This window comes from Mastigoproctus giganteus, chromosome 2 (assembly GCF_048544385.1).
Source record: "Mastigoproctus giganteus isolate SK-2022 chromosome 2, ASM4854438v1, whole genome shotgun sequence".
Lineage (NCBI taxonomy): Eukaryota > Metazoa > Arthropoda > Arachnida > Uropygi > Thelyphonidae > Mastigoproctus > Mastigoproctus giganteus.
Genome location: NC_143576.1, coordinates 26,749,291 through 26,765,327, shown reverse-complemented (window position 1 = coordinate 26,765,327; position 16,037 = coordinate 26,749,291). Strand labels below are relative to the sequence as shown.

General features: G+C 38.4%; 1 protein-coding gene across 6 annotated transcripts in view; it reads left to right on the top strand.

The window, feature by feature from the left end:
- The window catches only part of LOC150089228 (lipid transport auxiliary protein 1), a 199,454-nt gene that overhangs the window by 89,985 nt on the left and 93,432 nt on the right, over nt 1–16,037 (top strand). The window lies entirely within an intron of this gene.

Here is a 16,037-nt window from a genome sequence, read left to right as displayed (position 1 = left end):
TTTTTTTGTATTTTGGAACAGCTACTAGGCAGTTTGAACCCTTCCCCTCCCCCACCACCTTAAAATGGATAAAGATTTTTGGTCCTGAGTTTTTTAAACTACCTATAGAAACCATTTTCACATGAAATTTTGGAATGGATTTTAAGGATTTAGGACAAATTTAAATTTTTTTGTGTTGATTTCATTTTTTAAATATTTAACTTGATACCATTAATACATAACAGAATAATTGAAAAGATATGTACTTACCTATGTAAATAGATATTTAATGAATGCAAAAGTGTTGTTTAATCTTAAAAAACTTCATTTTATGAGAAACTTTTAAAATACTTACAAATGTAAGTATTTTAAAAGTTTACATTAATAATATTTACATTAATAAATACATATACATGGATGAAGGATTTTAATAATTGAGTATTAGTTCAGAGTGGGCCAATGAAACGAACAATTTTAAAAGCCAACTTTCTGGGTATTGGTGTGGTGGGGAGGATTGTGTCATATGACATATCTTGTCCACTTGCCATTTAATAACCATGGAACAGTGTGGTGCTGCACAACATGCTTTTGCTGCCATGGCATTTTAAATTTTTTGTAACTGTTTTAGTAGCAGTTATGAGGCCACTTGACATTTATTTTGTTTGCTTTAAGTTAAATTGTCAAGATTCTGTAATGTCTGCTCATGCCATTACAACACGGTTACCTAATTTTGAAGAAACATCTGCTCTCAATAAGATGTGCCTATACACCAGAAAATATTACAGCTGTCTGTACTGCTATCATATGGAGACCAAAGTGTTCTGCACATCGCCATTCACTATCATTAAACTTATCCAGTAGGACTGTACAGCAAATATTGTACTAGAGATGGCGACCTCCATCTCTGCACAGTTATCAAGAATGCCGTACAGTGATGGTTAGCTCAAGGATATATTCAAAAAATAAATGAAATGCTATGTACTTTAAGGTGGCATATTTTTAATTTAGCAAATACAAATTCTTTATTTAATTATTGAATTTTTAAAATTGTCCGTTTCCTGTCCTCACCATGTATTAGTATTGGCAAATTATACAAGGAAGCAAGCTTATACACAATCAACAATAACAAAAAAAATAACTTTCAATGTCACTTGCTCATCCTCACTAATAATTTGTTTAATTCTTTAATTTCATTCAAAACTACCCACTTCTACAACACCAGGTAGAAGTTTGCTCCAGCAATTAACTACTTTCTGGCTGAAAGAAAATTTCTGCACATATCCTGCAACCATCTTTCCTCTATTTAAATTTGTGCCCTATTATGTGGGCCCCCGAGTGCCAAGCGATTTTTCCAAAACGATATATAGAGTCATTTTCCCAGTGATTTCGTTCTGTTTAATTTCTAGTGACTTTATTATTAGTTCATTGTAAGTGGTTCTGCACTTAACAGATTTTGAGTGAGAACCTAGAAAGGAAAACTGCCTTTCTTTTCTTTGTAAGGCCTGAGAAAAAAGTTATCCTCTAGGGCAGGGGTGGCCAATGAGTCGATCATGGATTTAATTTTGGTCGATCACAAATGAATGAAAAAAATGGTAGATCGCGGCACATTTTGAAGGAAAAAAGTAGATCACATCACAAATTAAGTTGGCCACTCCTGCTCTAGGACAAAAGGGAGCAACCATGAGTATCCACCTCTAGAGCCTTCAAACTCAAGGCTAGACACATCAACCAATAAAAACAGAGTAAAAACAGTGGACTAATGTTATTAGTGGAGTCCCTCAGGGCTCAGTGTTGGGTCCATTATTGTTTTCTGTATTTATAAATGATATTGATGATGGTATATCAAGCTTAATGTCCAAGTTTGCAGACGATACAAAGGTTGGCAGGGTTGTCAAGGACACTACTGACACTATGCTGCTGCAACAGGATCTGGAAAGGTTGAGCAGATGGGCTGAGAGGTGGCAAATGAAGTTTAACATTGACAAATGTAAAGTACTACACATGGGAAACAGCAACCCCAGAGCAACGTATCAACTCTGTGGTACTACACTGACAGTGGTAGAGAATGAAAGGGACTTGGTTGTGCAGGCAGATATGAAGTTCTCTGAGCAGTGCAGACGGGCTGCAAGAGTAGCTCATGGAGTATTGTCAATGATATACAGGAATTTTTCCAGCAGGCATAAGGAGGTGATTATTCCCTTGTATAGGCAATGGTCAGGCCACACCTAGAGTACTGTATACAGGTTTGGAGGCCTCATTTCAAGAAGGATGTAGAGCTGCTGGAACGAGTACAGAGAAGGGCAACAAGATTAGTGAATGGAACAAAGGGGTGCTCTTATGAAGAAAGGCTTAAGTTTTGCAAATTACATTGTCTGGAGACTAGGCACCAGCGAGGTGATCTGATAGAGGTGTATAAAGCCTTGAATGGTTTGAGCATGCTCAATGCTGATGGGATTCTTCCTCTAGCTCAGAATAATCACCTGAGAGGGCATAAATTCAAATTGAGGAAAGACAGGTGTAGGATAGACGTGCGGAAATTTGCCTTTAGCCAGCGGGTGGTTGATTGTTGGAACAGACTTCCATCCCTTGTAGTGGAAGTTGATAGCCTAAATAAGTTTAAGGCTCAGCTGGACAGGTATTTTGAACGAACAGAGGGGTGAAGTGGAAGTGGGTGTTTTTTTTTTTTTTTGGCTGATGCTGCATAAGCTTGCTTTCTTGCATCAAATGCCTCTACTGATGCTAATGCTAATATGTGACTTGAACCAACCAAAAAGACTTTGAAGGGAAGAACAGTGTGCCATGACTTGCCAAACTTTTTGGTAATACACTCCCTATCCACCCAGCCTGTAGGCAAGTTATCACCATTTCTAATTCAAAGATATTTGGAATCCATTGCTGGATTATCAAAAATGGTGTAACGACTGCAATCGGAAGACCTCCTGATCGAAACAGCTTCCTCTAAACATTTTGAATGGCTGCTAAAAACAGACATTTGGTGGGCTGCCAGTATCTGTCACTCCCAACAACACCTTAAATTCATCTAAAGGTGTTATCACAAAGTGGGACCTACTTACAGTCTCTGAGGAAGAATTAGTTCAAGAACTTAGCAATCAAAAATTGATCGCTAAGGAAGGAGGCAGACACCTCCGAAAGCTTCAATAGTGTTTTTATCGCTTTTAAATTTATATTTTAATGCAATTTAACTTATTTTATTTTTGTTTTAAACTAGTTTTTTGTAAATATTATTTTAGTCTTTTGTATTATTTTATTTTATTATTAAATCAGTTTTAAACGGTTGGCGTATCTGTTTAAATTTGTGGTATGAATAATCCCAACCTTAGAGGCCTTATTGCAAAAAAAGTGATCGGTGCCAAACGAATAATGACAAAAACAAGATGGAAATCTCATTCCTACTAGATCCATCATCTTAACATTTAGCACTCCAGAATTGCCATCCACAGTAAAAGCTGGTTATTTAAATTGCTGAATTCGCCCTTATATCACAAATTCAATTCGTTGCTTTAAATGCCATAAATATGGCACTCCCAGCAGTCATGCAGAGGGCATGCCATCTGTCCAATTTGTGGATCAAAAGACCTACACAAACAGATTGTTCAGCCTCAACTCTCATTTTCCCCAACTGCAAAGGAAACCACCCTGCTTTTTCCAAATCATGTGAAATGTGGAAAACTGGAAAAAAAATCCAAAATCGAACATAAAGTCACATATCCTGAGGCATGCAGACAGGTTATGTTGACCATGCCTAGTCGATCATATGCGTCTCATACCCAGAGTTAGGTGCCTCCGTAGCCAGGTGGGCAGGAGCAGCAGTGCGTAGCATACGCTTCTTGATTAGACCGAGGTTCGAGCCTGTGACCACCAAATACGGAGGATGTGGAAAGGTCAGGGAATGACCATCGCATATCCCTGGAGCAATGTGGCCTTAGTTGCTAATGCTCCTAAAAACCAAACAAACAAACACCCAGAGCTATTCATCAGTTGCAGTTCAAACAGATGTGTCAATTCTGCCCAGCACTTCTCTTGCTAACTGGGTTAGAGCAACCCTATCAACATCTGGAAAAGACACTCCTAAAACTAAAACCAGTGAAGCCACTGATCAGTATTCCAACTGATACTCCAGTGGTCTCAAATGACATAGAAAAATTGGAAACTGCTAAAGACTAAGAAAACTGAAACACCCACTAACAGTATGGAAGTGTATGTTGATACCAAGGTTATGAGGAACCCGTCCTGGAACTTCATGCCAACGACACAATGGATACTGGATGCCCTGTGTTCCCAAAAAAAAGACTGGAAGAAATGCTCCGTACAAAAAAAAACAGTCAAATTAATCTTCCTCAACTAAACTGAAATAATGCATTCATACGATGGAACTGCAGAGGACTAAGAAGCCATTCAGATGTTTACTACTCACCCAATTTAATCTCAGTGGTGTTAATGCCTACAGGAAACATTCCTTTCACTGCAAATCTCGCCAAAATTTTCAAGTTATATCATGTACAGATGAGATAGAAGATCAGAATCTGTTGCACATGGAGGAGTAGCTATTCTTATTAATTCAAATATTCCTTTGAGGCTCATCCAGTTACAGACCTCCCTAGAAGCTGTGTCAGCTTGTATTGAAGTTGGTAATTCAGTTACCTTTGTTTCTATTTACATTCCATAATCTCTGCTGTTTCTTCATTCAGAACTGGACAATCTCCTTATCCAATCTCCTTAAAACCTCTAATACCAATTTGCCTTTTCGGTGATTTTAATGGCCACCATTCATTGTAGGGATCCACTGCAATGGATGCAAGAGACAAATTGATTGAAGAGTTTTTGAAAAAAGTGATCTAAATTTGCTAAACTCTGGATCTCACATACATCCACCTACTACAGGATCCACTTCTGTAATTGTCTTGTTAATTTGTTCACCGTCCATTTTTCCAATCATGACATGGTCAGTGTTAACCTATCCCTTTAATAGTGATCATTTTACGATTATTTGCACATTACAAACAGGGATAACTGTAAATCCTGACTAACAATCCACTTGGAAGTTTCGAAAGGTGAACTGGGATGGCTATTCAGCCCAAATATGTCTAGACAGACATTATGTTCAGAAACGACCAATTAATGATGTCACTGCATACATAACCAATCAGATTCTAACAGCATCCAATGCATCTATTCCAAAATCCAAGACATTGCATTCACTGGAGTGACTGGTGGAATACAGATTGCCTTCATGCGAAACAGGAGAAAAACTGTGCATGGAATAATTTCTGAAAGTATCCTACCACAACTAACTTAATCACTTATAAGAGACTTAAAGCTAAGGCAAATTAGATGGAAAGTGAAACATGATTCGTGGATTGCCTTTGCCTCAACCATCACGAAAGACGCTGACACATGTATCATCTGGAGAAGGATACAGGCCCTAAATGGCAAATTTGCTCAGTTGTCCTCTCCAATACTCATTGGAAAGGGAAAGACGTGTCTACTCCTGAAGAAGTTGCTAATGCACTAGCAGAATCGTTTGCCACAATTGCATTTGCCTTCCAAAATATTTAAAGCAGCTGCAGAATGGCATAAAATCAAATTCTTCACACGTCGCTCCTTCCGCTCAACTAAAGGTTTCCTAATTAGCCTCAGTAAAGCAATCTTCCATTTCAATAGGAACAGTCCTTCCTCTAAACACTTATTATATAACAGAAGCAACATGTTAGGTATCAACTTGAAAAACCTCACTATAAATGCATTCTCAATAAAAATCTATTCCTGGACATTTTGCAAAATTTAGGTTCTTTAACACCCCTGCCAGTTCATCTATTGTAAATGCCATGGTATTGTCTCTAGCTACATAAAACTTATTTTTTGTCCACAGTTCGAATTGGCACTGAGTCCAAGATGGGATCATCATCCGGGAACAGCCTGGTCAATATTGCATCTACTGAATCTTTCCAGCCAGTAGTCTCAGTAGAATCTTTTTGAATTGTATTAAATACCTCCAAACTTCTTAGTTTATCTCTTGACAACTTATATAACAAACCCCAGGGATCATTTCTCCCCGATTCTTTTACAATCGCCAGGTTTCTCGCTTCTGAGTTGCCATGGTTCTCTTGTACTTATTTTTAAGAGATATATAATTGTCATGCAATCTAGCTACCTCAGAAGGACCCCAATTCCTATGCCACTGGTACTGTCTCCTAGCCCGATATACAGCCCGTCGTAAGACAGTCAGTTCATTCGTCCACCATGGGCAGGATTTTAGTTTAATAGCCTTTTTCCTACCTGACTTATATGCCGCTCTTACTATTGAATCCTCTATAGTATTAGCTAAATATATTGCAGATTCGCGGACTATCTGTTGCTGTTTATTTGAGGGAAAGTGTCGAAGAACAGAAGCTTCATACATGGACCAATCAAACGATTTCAGTGAAATCCGAACAGTGTGCGGTATCCGATCTTGAGTACCAGTTAAATCTGGCACATTCTTCACATAAAACAATATGGCTCGATGATCACTTGATGTCCAATCAGGCATTACCTGCCAGTTACAAATACAATGTCTAATACCAGAAGTTGTTATAGTTAAATCAATATTAGATTCACCCATTGGACCACAGAATGTAGACAGTTGATTTGACTTGTTCATTACAAATAAGTTATTACTTGATATAAACTCTTCCAGCAATAAAGCTCTCATATCAGATGTTGTATGATACCACAATGGAGACTTTGCATTAGCGTCTGTTGAAATAATCACTTGTTTAGGTCTTAAAATGAGCAACACATACTCTAAATAATCCACGCAATTGTTAAAGTCCATTGAAGGAGCACAATACAGAGATATAAGATAGAACTGAACCTCTGTCGATGCTACCATAACACATGTAACAAACTGGTCGCATAACCTATGAACAACCACTATGTCTAGATCTCTATTATTGACCACAATTCCAGTTTTAGGCTCTTCCTGCACCGGTTGCATTATTTGTGACGTTAAAGGATAACCAAGTATTCTACATGTTTGCTCACCTGGGACTCTAGCCCAATACGGTTCCTGCATTGTCACCAAATCAATTTGAAAATCCTCACTAATCTTCCTAATCTCGTCTGCTACCAATCTCGATCGTTATCCATTAATCTGCATTATTTTAATTCCTGTAGCATAAAAAACTTCAATTAACTCAGGATCGTCTTCCAACACCCTCTCTCTCTCTCTTTGTTCATTACAACTATTCATTAGCAGTCCGAGTTCGTACCATTTCCAGTGCTCTTTGATATTCTGGACATCTAATGTCCCTTACCGAATGGCAAAAATCCCGCTTACGGCACTTGCAGTTAGCACAGCTTGGCTCTTGATCTTGGTTTGGGCATTCAGCGTAGCAAACAAAGATTAGCAAATTTTTTAGCACTTTATTTCGTACCAAACATAGCGCTCAGACTTTCACTGACTTAAATTCATTTTTTAAAGCATTTTCCACATTGTGCAAGGGGAGGTCATTTTGCCCTCCCCTTAAACAATGACCACAAGTAGGGGAGCTGTGAGTACAATATTTCGTAATGTGTCCATAACCAAGACATAAAAAGCATCTGGAGACTATAGTAAAGGGTCGGTACCTATGCAAACTTTCTGCCAGGTATAAATGATCAAATGATGCTTATATAACTTTGGGGAGAGAGTAATAACCCAATGTACAAAAGTTGTACTTATAGTCTTGGTCGTAAACCTAAAACTTATGTCTTTCTTAACTTCCTCGAACGTGATCCCGTGCTCTTCCAAATTCTTACAGTGTAATTCTTCAGTGATACCTTCCTGACTTAACTCCTTAGGAATATCATATATAATCATAGATGGGTTGCCCTTTTTGGGAACACCTGATGTTATTCCAACAGACGCCAAAGAATCCGATGCAGCTATATTCACCAAATCCGTCTTTACAACTATTTCTAATAACACACCTTTATTTCGTACCAAACATAGTGCTCGGACTTTCACTGACTTAAATTCATTTTGTAAAGCATTTGCCACAGCATTTTTCACTTCAGAACTCGATTTAAGCTCACTACTATCAGAAGCTTGAAGAATCATAAGATTTTCCTCAGACCTAAGTATTCCTTTCTTGGGACGAGTACCACTTGCTATCTCTGCATAAGTACGCTTTATTTCCACCCCCTGCACTTGCTCATGATCTTGACTACTTGACTACCTATTACACCCTCCTCTTCACTCATTACTTCTTTGTGGGCCTCAGTCGTACTATAAGGCTCAGACAAAAATGTTTGAATTAAATGTTCTAGTAAATTCGACCGTTTACTGAACTCAGGATTTAAAGCTCTATTAAGTTTTTCATTTTCTATTAATACAGCCATAGTCACTGTTTCTAACTTAGCCCATTTGTCCATAATTATGTCTCCTGCCTTCTTTGTAACCTTATTAACTTCTGCCAAGAGGAAGCTCCTAATGTCTTTCCTCATTTTAGAGATCGCAAAAGATGTATCGTCACATTGACGATACATCTTTTACATTGCATAGCTCATCAGTCATTGTTTCAACATCCTGACTAGATATAAGTTCCACCTCAGTATTTGCAGCTACCTGTTCACTAACTTCCTCTTCATGCGCTAACTGAATAGCCGTGTTCCCATAAGCTCTATACTGATCCTGACTATGTCCTCTAGAGTATACAGACTCCCCATATTTTATAAACTCGTCTTGCGACTGCGGCATTTTAGGTGGAAGTAGGGGGGAACCGTCCTCCCCTGTATCAGATCCCACTGTATGCTTCCTAACTGTTCCACTTGATCCTTCCATAATTCTTATTAATTTCGAATATCTGTCTACACCACAAACAAGTGTTACAATTACCATATACTGAAAATCAAATTGCTGAATCGATCAGATCAGCTTGACTGAACTGCAACCTTCCTAGCCACCAGTTAGTAATAATTAATCTGCAACTTCAACCACAATATTAATACCAACTAAACTCAAACTGATTACTTAGCAGCGAAAACTAATCAACTGCTAGATTATCAAAAAAACAACTACAGAACAATAAGTAAGTAGACTATTCCTTTCTACTGATTCCTATTGATAATAATAAATATTAGTTCCGTAAATAAATAAATAGTTTTCAGACAAAACAGTAATTCTGATTATGAATAATCAGACTACTCCTCCCACCTCATAATGGCTGCCATTTTGATGCCATTATTATCGTTATAACTCCAAAATCACTGATATCACCAGTTACTAAGTATACTTTTAACTTATATTAATACCTCACAATTCAGGAAGTATCTCTTTATACACTTCTTCACTCATAAGCGAACACACTTTCATGTGGACAGGTATGTTCGTGTCAAACGGCACCTGGGATTTCTTCCAACTCTGTGTGTGTTTCGCTGTATTGAGGAAGTACTGTCAAGCCAGAGACTTGCAAGTGTGTGGGCCGTGTCTGTGCAGTGTGATATGTTGTGCCCATTGTTTGACCGGCTTATTGGCCGTCAGGCCCCACTAGGGGCCTGACGTTGCCCATACCCTGCCACGTGGAGGCTATCCAGTATCACAACTAATTGCTCTGGCAAGTCCTGCCACCTAGTTTTCTGGGATTTCAGTGACCTTAAAAAAAAAAATTTTTTTTTACGCATTTGACATCAGTGCTTAATGGGATTGCTGTTTGGAAATCGCTGGTTGGGGTTGAACACTAAAGAGATGTGTTAAAGGCCTAATAGGTCGGGCAAAATTTTGATGTTATTAAATTTAGACTTAGAGGAATTGAAGGAAGAGCGTTGCCATTGTGGAGCAAAACAGCTTTTAAACTTAGCTTTGATGAGTCTGTGAATAGCCTCCAGTCCTGTGGGTTGCACTCCACATTCAAAGCTGTCATCAAACCATTGACATCACAGCAGGCAACAAAGTTGTTTTCACTTTTAAAATATGGAGTCAGAGCATTCTGCCTGTTCCTGTACACAGACACCTTGACATTTGGTTGCAGAAGATTCCACTGTTGGAGCCTTGATCCCAGAAGCTCTGCTTTATCTTTCGCTAGATCTAGGTCTCGAATTAGATCACTTAGTTCACCTTGAGTGATTCTGTGTGACTCACTCGGCGACTCAGGTTCTGGCACAAAATCAGGATCATGTGATGTTGAAGGCCCAGGTTGACCATCATTCCTCACACTGTCCCCATCTTCATCAGACTCCGAAGTGTACTCTTCTGGAGGGTGAGGTACAGGCAGATCATCCCCATGTGCCACTGGTCAGATAGCTGATGGCAAGTTGGGGTATTCCACTTCCTTTTTTTTGACATACCATGCTGAAGAGGAGGCATCATGCAGTCGGTGCCTCCGTAGCCAGGTGGGCAGGAGCAGCAGTGCGTAGCACACACACTTCTTGATTAGACTGGGGTTTGAGCCCGTGACCACCAAATACGGAGGATGCGGAAAGGTCAGGGAATAACCACCGCATATCCCTGGAGCAATATGGCCTTAGTTGCTAATGCTCCTAAAAACCAAATAACGAACAAACAAAAAAGCAGAAATAACAGTCATTTACATGATTTGAAGGCTCCCTCCAAATCATTGGGATGGCAAAAGGCATTGAACGTCCTTTGTTATTCAGCCATCCACGGAGATTTACAGCACATGTTTTGCAGCAAATAAGAGGTTCCTAGGGTTTGTCTTCATCCCCTACCTTACAGCCAAAATAATGGTTGTAGGCTGTCTTCACAAGTGGAGTCAATTGGCATTTCTGAGTGGAAAATGTCACATCACCACACACACACACAACAAAAATTGTCAACACTGTTGGCACATTTACGTGGCATCCTGTATTTTTACGTAATTTTTGTCCATAAATCTGGAAAAAAAAAAAAAAAAAAAAAAAACAACATCACTTGCAACGTAAATGATACACAGAAATAAAAAAAAAAAAAAAAAAAAAACATGTTGTATCGGTTCCTGTTTCAGTGTTACCAACCTATCTATTCTCTACACTCCAAACTTCCCTAGTATTCACCAGTATTCCCCTAAGTCATAAGAGGGACTATATCGTGGAACCGAGAGCTAACTAAGAGTTTTAAATATTATGTTAATTTTTCTCATACTGAAATTAAGAAGAATTAACTATTTTCAAGCCAGAAACATTTTTGGTGTTGACCAGTAATATCATCCAGCACAGTGCTCTTAGGATTGCATTAGGCGCTTTCAGGACTTCTCCAATCCAGTCTTTATATCGAAGCACATGATCCTCCATTACATCTTCATAGGAAAACATTACTGCTCCAGCCGACCGGGCTAGCCGAGTGGGTAAAGTACCTGCCCGGCAACCCAAAGGTCGCGGGTTCGATTCCCGCCTCGGGCTTGGATCAAAGTACTGCAAAAACTTTGGGAGGTGCAATATGGTCACAGAAGCCGATGCGCCAACAACTACCAAATCAAAAAAAAAAAAAAAAAAAATTACTGCTCCAATACGCTGCTAAAATCCCCATTGCACCCCAGTTGGGAGTATCTTTATAATACTCGGTGGGATTTGTTCTATGAGAGAAAACCAAATGAAAATAGACTCAGGATTAAAGAGCTTGTTCAGAATTGGAATATTGATTTAAGTGATATTTTTCAGGACACAGTACTCCTGTTACACCTTGCACATCCCTTTCTGCCTCTTACGATGTACATTTTCTTCAGTGGGGGAAAAATGTCCTACCACCTTGCAATATCAGGCAGTTGCATTCAGCTCACACTACTCTGAACTCCCGTGCCTGTAAAATCTATACTGACGGATCTAAAGCTGTGAGTATGGTAGGTGCTGCTGCAGTTTTTCCTTCATTCACTGCTACAACCTCACTACCATTAGCCTGCAGCATCTTCACTGCTGAATTATATGCTATCAAGTTAGCACTAGGTAAAATTATTGAGCTATCCTTCTCACCTGCCATAATTTACAGAGACTCCCTCAGTGCTGTATCTGCAATAAGAAAGAATTTCCTATCTTCCCATCCTATCTTGAAATACATTCTTCCCAGTTAATCTCCTGCAGTGTGTCCAATCAGTCAATCAGTTTTTGCTGGATCCCTGGTCATTCTGGCATTCCAGGAAACAAAAGTGCTGACATTGCCACTAAACATCCTCAGATTCCTTACAGTGACTATAAGTCTGTCATTCACAAAGCATGCTACAACTGGTCACAGATCTGGAAAAGTAATACCAACAATAAACTTTACAGATAAAACAAGATCCAAAGCTGTGGCTCTCTAGCTTCTGACAAAGCAGAAGAGAGGAAGTGGTATTGACAAGACTCAAAATTGGACACACTCATCATATACATCTCTTCCTCAGTGTTCACATCACTGTTGGGAGAAAACCCACCTCGGTGTTCATCCTGTCTGACACAACTTGCGGTCCGTCATTTTCTGGTTGAGTGTCCCTTACATCCAATTAACATTGGTGTACATTGTCCACCAATGTCAATTGGATGCATTTCCTTAGATTTTATGTGCTTCTTAAATAACAGCATAACCCCTCCTCCCTTCCTGTCCTGTCTATCCTTTCTGTACATATCGTACTCCCCAAATTCCAATTCTGCACAGATTATATCCGTGTGACACCCCAACAATATCTGCTTTTGATGTCTTGACCAGTACTTCAAATTCACCAAATTTATTTACTATAGTCATAGCATTGGTGTACATGCAAGTATACATACATCAATTTTTACTCTTAGTTACCCTAACACAACCCATGTATTTACTTGTTCTATGATGACCCCCAGCAGCCCTTGAAATCCCCAGTACCTCGCTTTCCAGGCTGCTGCTCATTCCAACAGAAGCAGTGCAAGAATCACATTCATCTCTGTCTGTGAATCGTTCAGTTAGTCTGTGAATCCCCCAAGCTAGCAATTTTCCGACCCATCTAATACTGCTTTGATAGCATCAACAAATATTCTTGCACCCTTTCTATTTAAGTGTATCCCATCCCTGTAGAAATATTCTACCCCACGAGTCTTGCACGATCTCTCCAGGGCCCAATTTATTGAAAAGGCTCTCATCGTATACTCTCCTATCGTGTATGGCAGAATTGCAGACAATTTCAAATTAACCCTAACTCGCGACTTTTTTTCAACATTGATTTGTACTTAGCATTAGCATTAGTAGAGGCATATGATGCAAGTAAGCAAGCTTAAAAAAAAAAAAAAAAAAAAACACCCTTCCACTTCACCCCTCTGTTCGTTCGAAATACCTGTCCAGCTGAGCCTTAAATTTATTTAGGCTATCAACTTCCACAACAAGGGATGGAAGTCTGTTGAAGAGCATGGATACCCACCACATCAAGTTTTCAATGCCAATGAGACAGGTCTTTGGCAGAAAAAAAATGCCCAACAGAATGTTTATTTCAAAAAAAGAGAAAACTGTACCAGATTTTAAGACATCAAAAAATCGTGTAATTTTACTTATGTGCAGTAACTAGGGTGACTAACCAGCCTGAATTTTGCAGGACATCCCGATTTTTGGCTCTCTATAGAGGCGTCCCAAAAGAACCCTAGATGGGATACCATTTGTCCCGATTTATCACATAACGTAAAATAAATAATATAAAATATAATAATAGATCATATTAAAATTCATTAACTAGCATAATGTGAATGTGTGTATAGAAAGTTTAAATAAAATAAATCTCCATTTACATCTTCGATTCCCAGAATTTTATCAGTGTAGTTTTAGACTAATAATTATTGACTAATGACTAAAAAAAAATGTTATTACTAAACAAAAAATAGACTAATGACTAAAAAATAATAGAAGGCGATGTTCTGTTGATTGTATGATGTTGACTTAATAATGAATAAACATTTTACTTACCTACCTACGTATATTTAATTTATTCAACCTACCTATTTAAAAAATTAATGTCAAGATATACCCATATATGTATAATAACCAAGAAATGAAATATACATACATTAATATTACAAGTTATTTTGTAATCTGATGTACTAATGAAAAAATCCCAATTTTTTTGGTTGTGTCCCGATTTTTTAAGGTCAGTATCCCGAAATTACTGCTAGGTCACCCTAGCAGTAACGCATCAGGAGATTACACAATGAAACCTATGGTGGTTTATAGATCCATCCTCTAATCCTTGTGTAATGAAAGGTGTAAATAAACATGTTACCGTCATATTGGCAAGAAAATAACAAAAAGGTTGGGTAACTGCCGATTTGTTTTAAAGAGTGGTTTCTAAATTGTTTTGTGCCAGCTGTGGAAAAGTATTTAAAGCAGAACAAATCTAGATTTCCAAGTTTTATTACTATTGGATAATACGCAAGGCCAACCAGAAGATTTTAAGTACTCCAAACGTTGAAGTAATGTTTCTACCACCTAATACGACTTCTTTAATTCAGCTATTAGATCACGGCATTATATCTACCTTTAAAACTCATTCCATCAGAAAATCTTTACAATGGATTTTGGAAGAAATTGATTCCGAATCTATTGAAGTGATAGAGGTATGGTAAAATTTTTCAGATGTGGATTGTGTCGGAATCATAGCTTTATCGCTCAAAGAAGTAAAACCGTCAACATTAAATGCGTGTTGGAAAAATGTATGGCCAGAGTCAGTTCATTCAGGAAATATGGTTGACCTGGCAGAAAACGGAATCGATGCAATAGTAGAACCTGCTAAGTCCATAGGAGGGGAGGGTTTTGATGAGGCTTTTTCTACCAATTATTGGTAGAAAGAGGGGCTGGCGAAGTGGATTTGGTGGAAATTGCATCAGAGGTAAATCAATTCAGAGGATGATAGTGCAGTTAAATTCTGAAGTTCCAAATATTTTACAAAAAAAACATACAGGAAGTCATAAAATTAACTGAGCAATTAGAATCTTATTTTTTGAATGCAGATCCTTCGACTGAAAGGAGTACAAAGTTACAAGGTTCAAAAGGGAGCTTCAAAAATGTTTAGCGTCCAAAAATGTCTATACCAAGAAATTTACAAAGCTCTATCAAGCAAAAGCAAACAAACCCAGATTACTAATTTTTTAAATAAAGCAGAAGATGCACTAAAAATATATGCTGCAGAAGAAAGTTCAGAAGGTAAAGATATCCTGCAACAGAGGAGAAAACATTCTCATTTGATTGTTTTTTTTATTTAATCCCCAAATGCGAGAGGTATTAGAATCTATAGTACTTAGTACCGTGCTTGGGTTGGAGGTTGAGAAGACAAAAGAAGATATTTATTGACATTGGACTTGAACTTCTGTAGATGGTAATTTTCAGGAAATACATATGAAGGAAGGTTGTTCCAGAAAACGGCAGTTGAATGAATAAACAAGGAAGATGAAAAGTTGGTTCTGTGAGTTTGAAATTGGACAGGAAATGGATGTTGGCTGGTAGCGGCACGTGTTTGAACTGTTTTGAAAGAGAGCAGGTATTATAGAAGCCAAATGAACAGTGCCCATGGAAGAATCTGTAGAAGAGGCATGCAGCAGAAACAGTATGTCTATGAGACAGCAAGTGGAGAGACTCTATTAGAGATGAATCATTAATTAACCTAACTGAATGGAATCAAGAAACCTGAGAGAGGTTTTGGAGCAACACCCCAGATGTGGGAACAATATTCCATGGCAGGGCGGATTTGCGATTTATACAGAGCGAGCATCTGTTTGGAAGAAAAGTAACGCTGAGATCGAAAGAGAACACCAAGTTTTTTAGATGCAGAGGAAGCAATATTTGTAATGTGCTGGTGCCAAGAGAGATTAGAAGTCAGGGTAATCCCCAAAAGAGATATATCATTTTGCCTAGAAATCGGAGTGTCACTAAAGATAAGCATAGGAGCAGAACAATCCTTTTTTTGTGAGATATAAGACAAGACTGAGTTTTAGAAGCGTTGAAATCAACTAAGTTGTCTTTGCCCCACTGGACAATTATCTGAAGATCGGCATTTAAGGAATTGGTAGCAGATTTTCGAGACGTTGAAGCTGATTGAGCAGGACAAGGTTTCTCAAAATGGAAAGTGGAATGCAATGTGCTATCATCGGCAAAACTATGG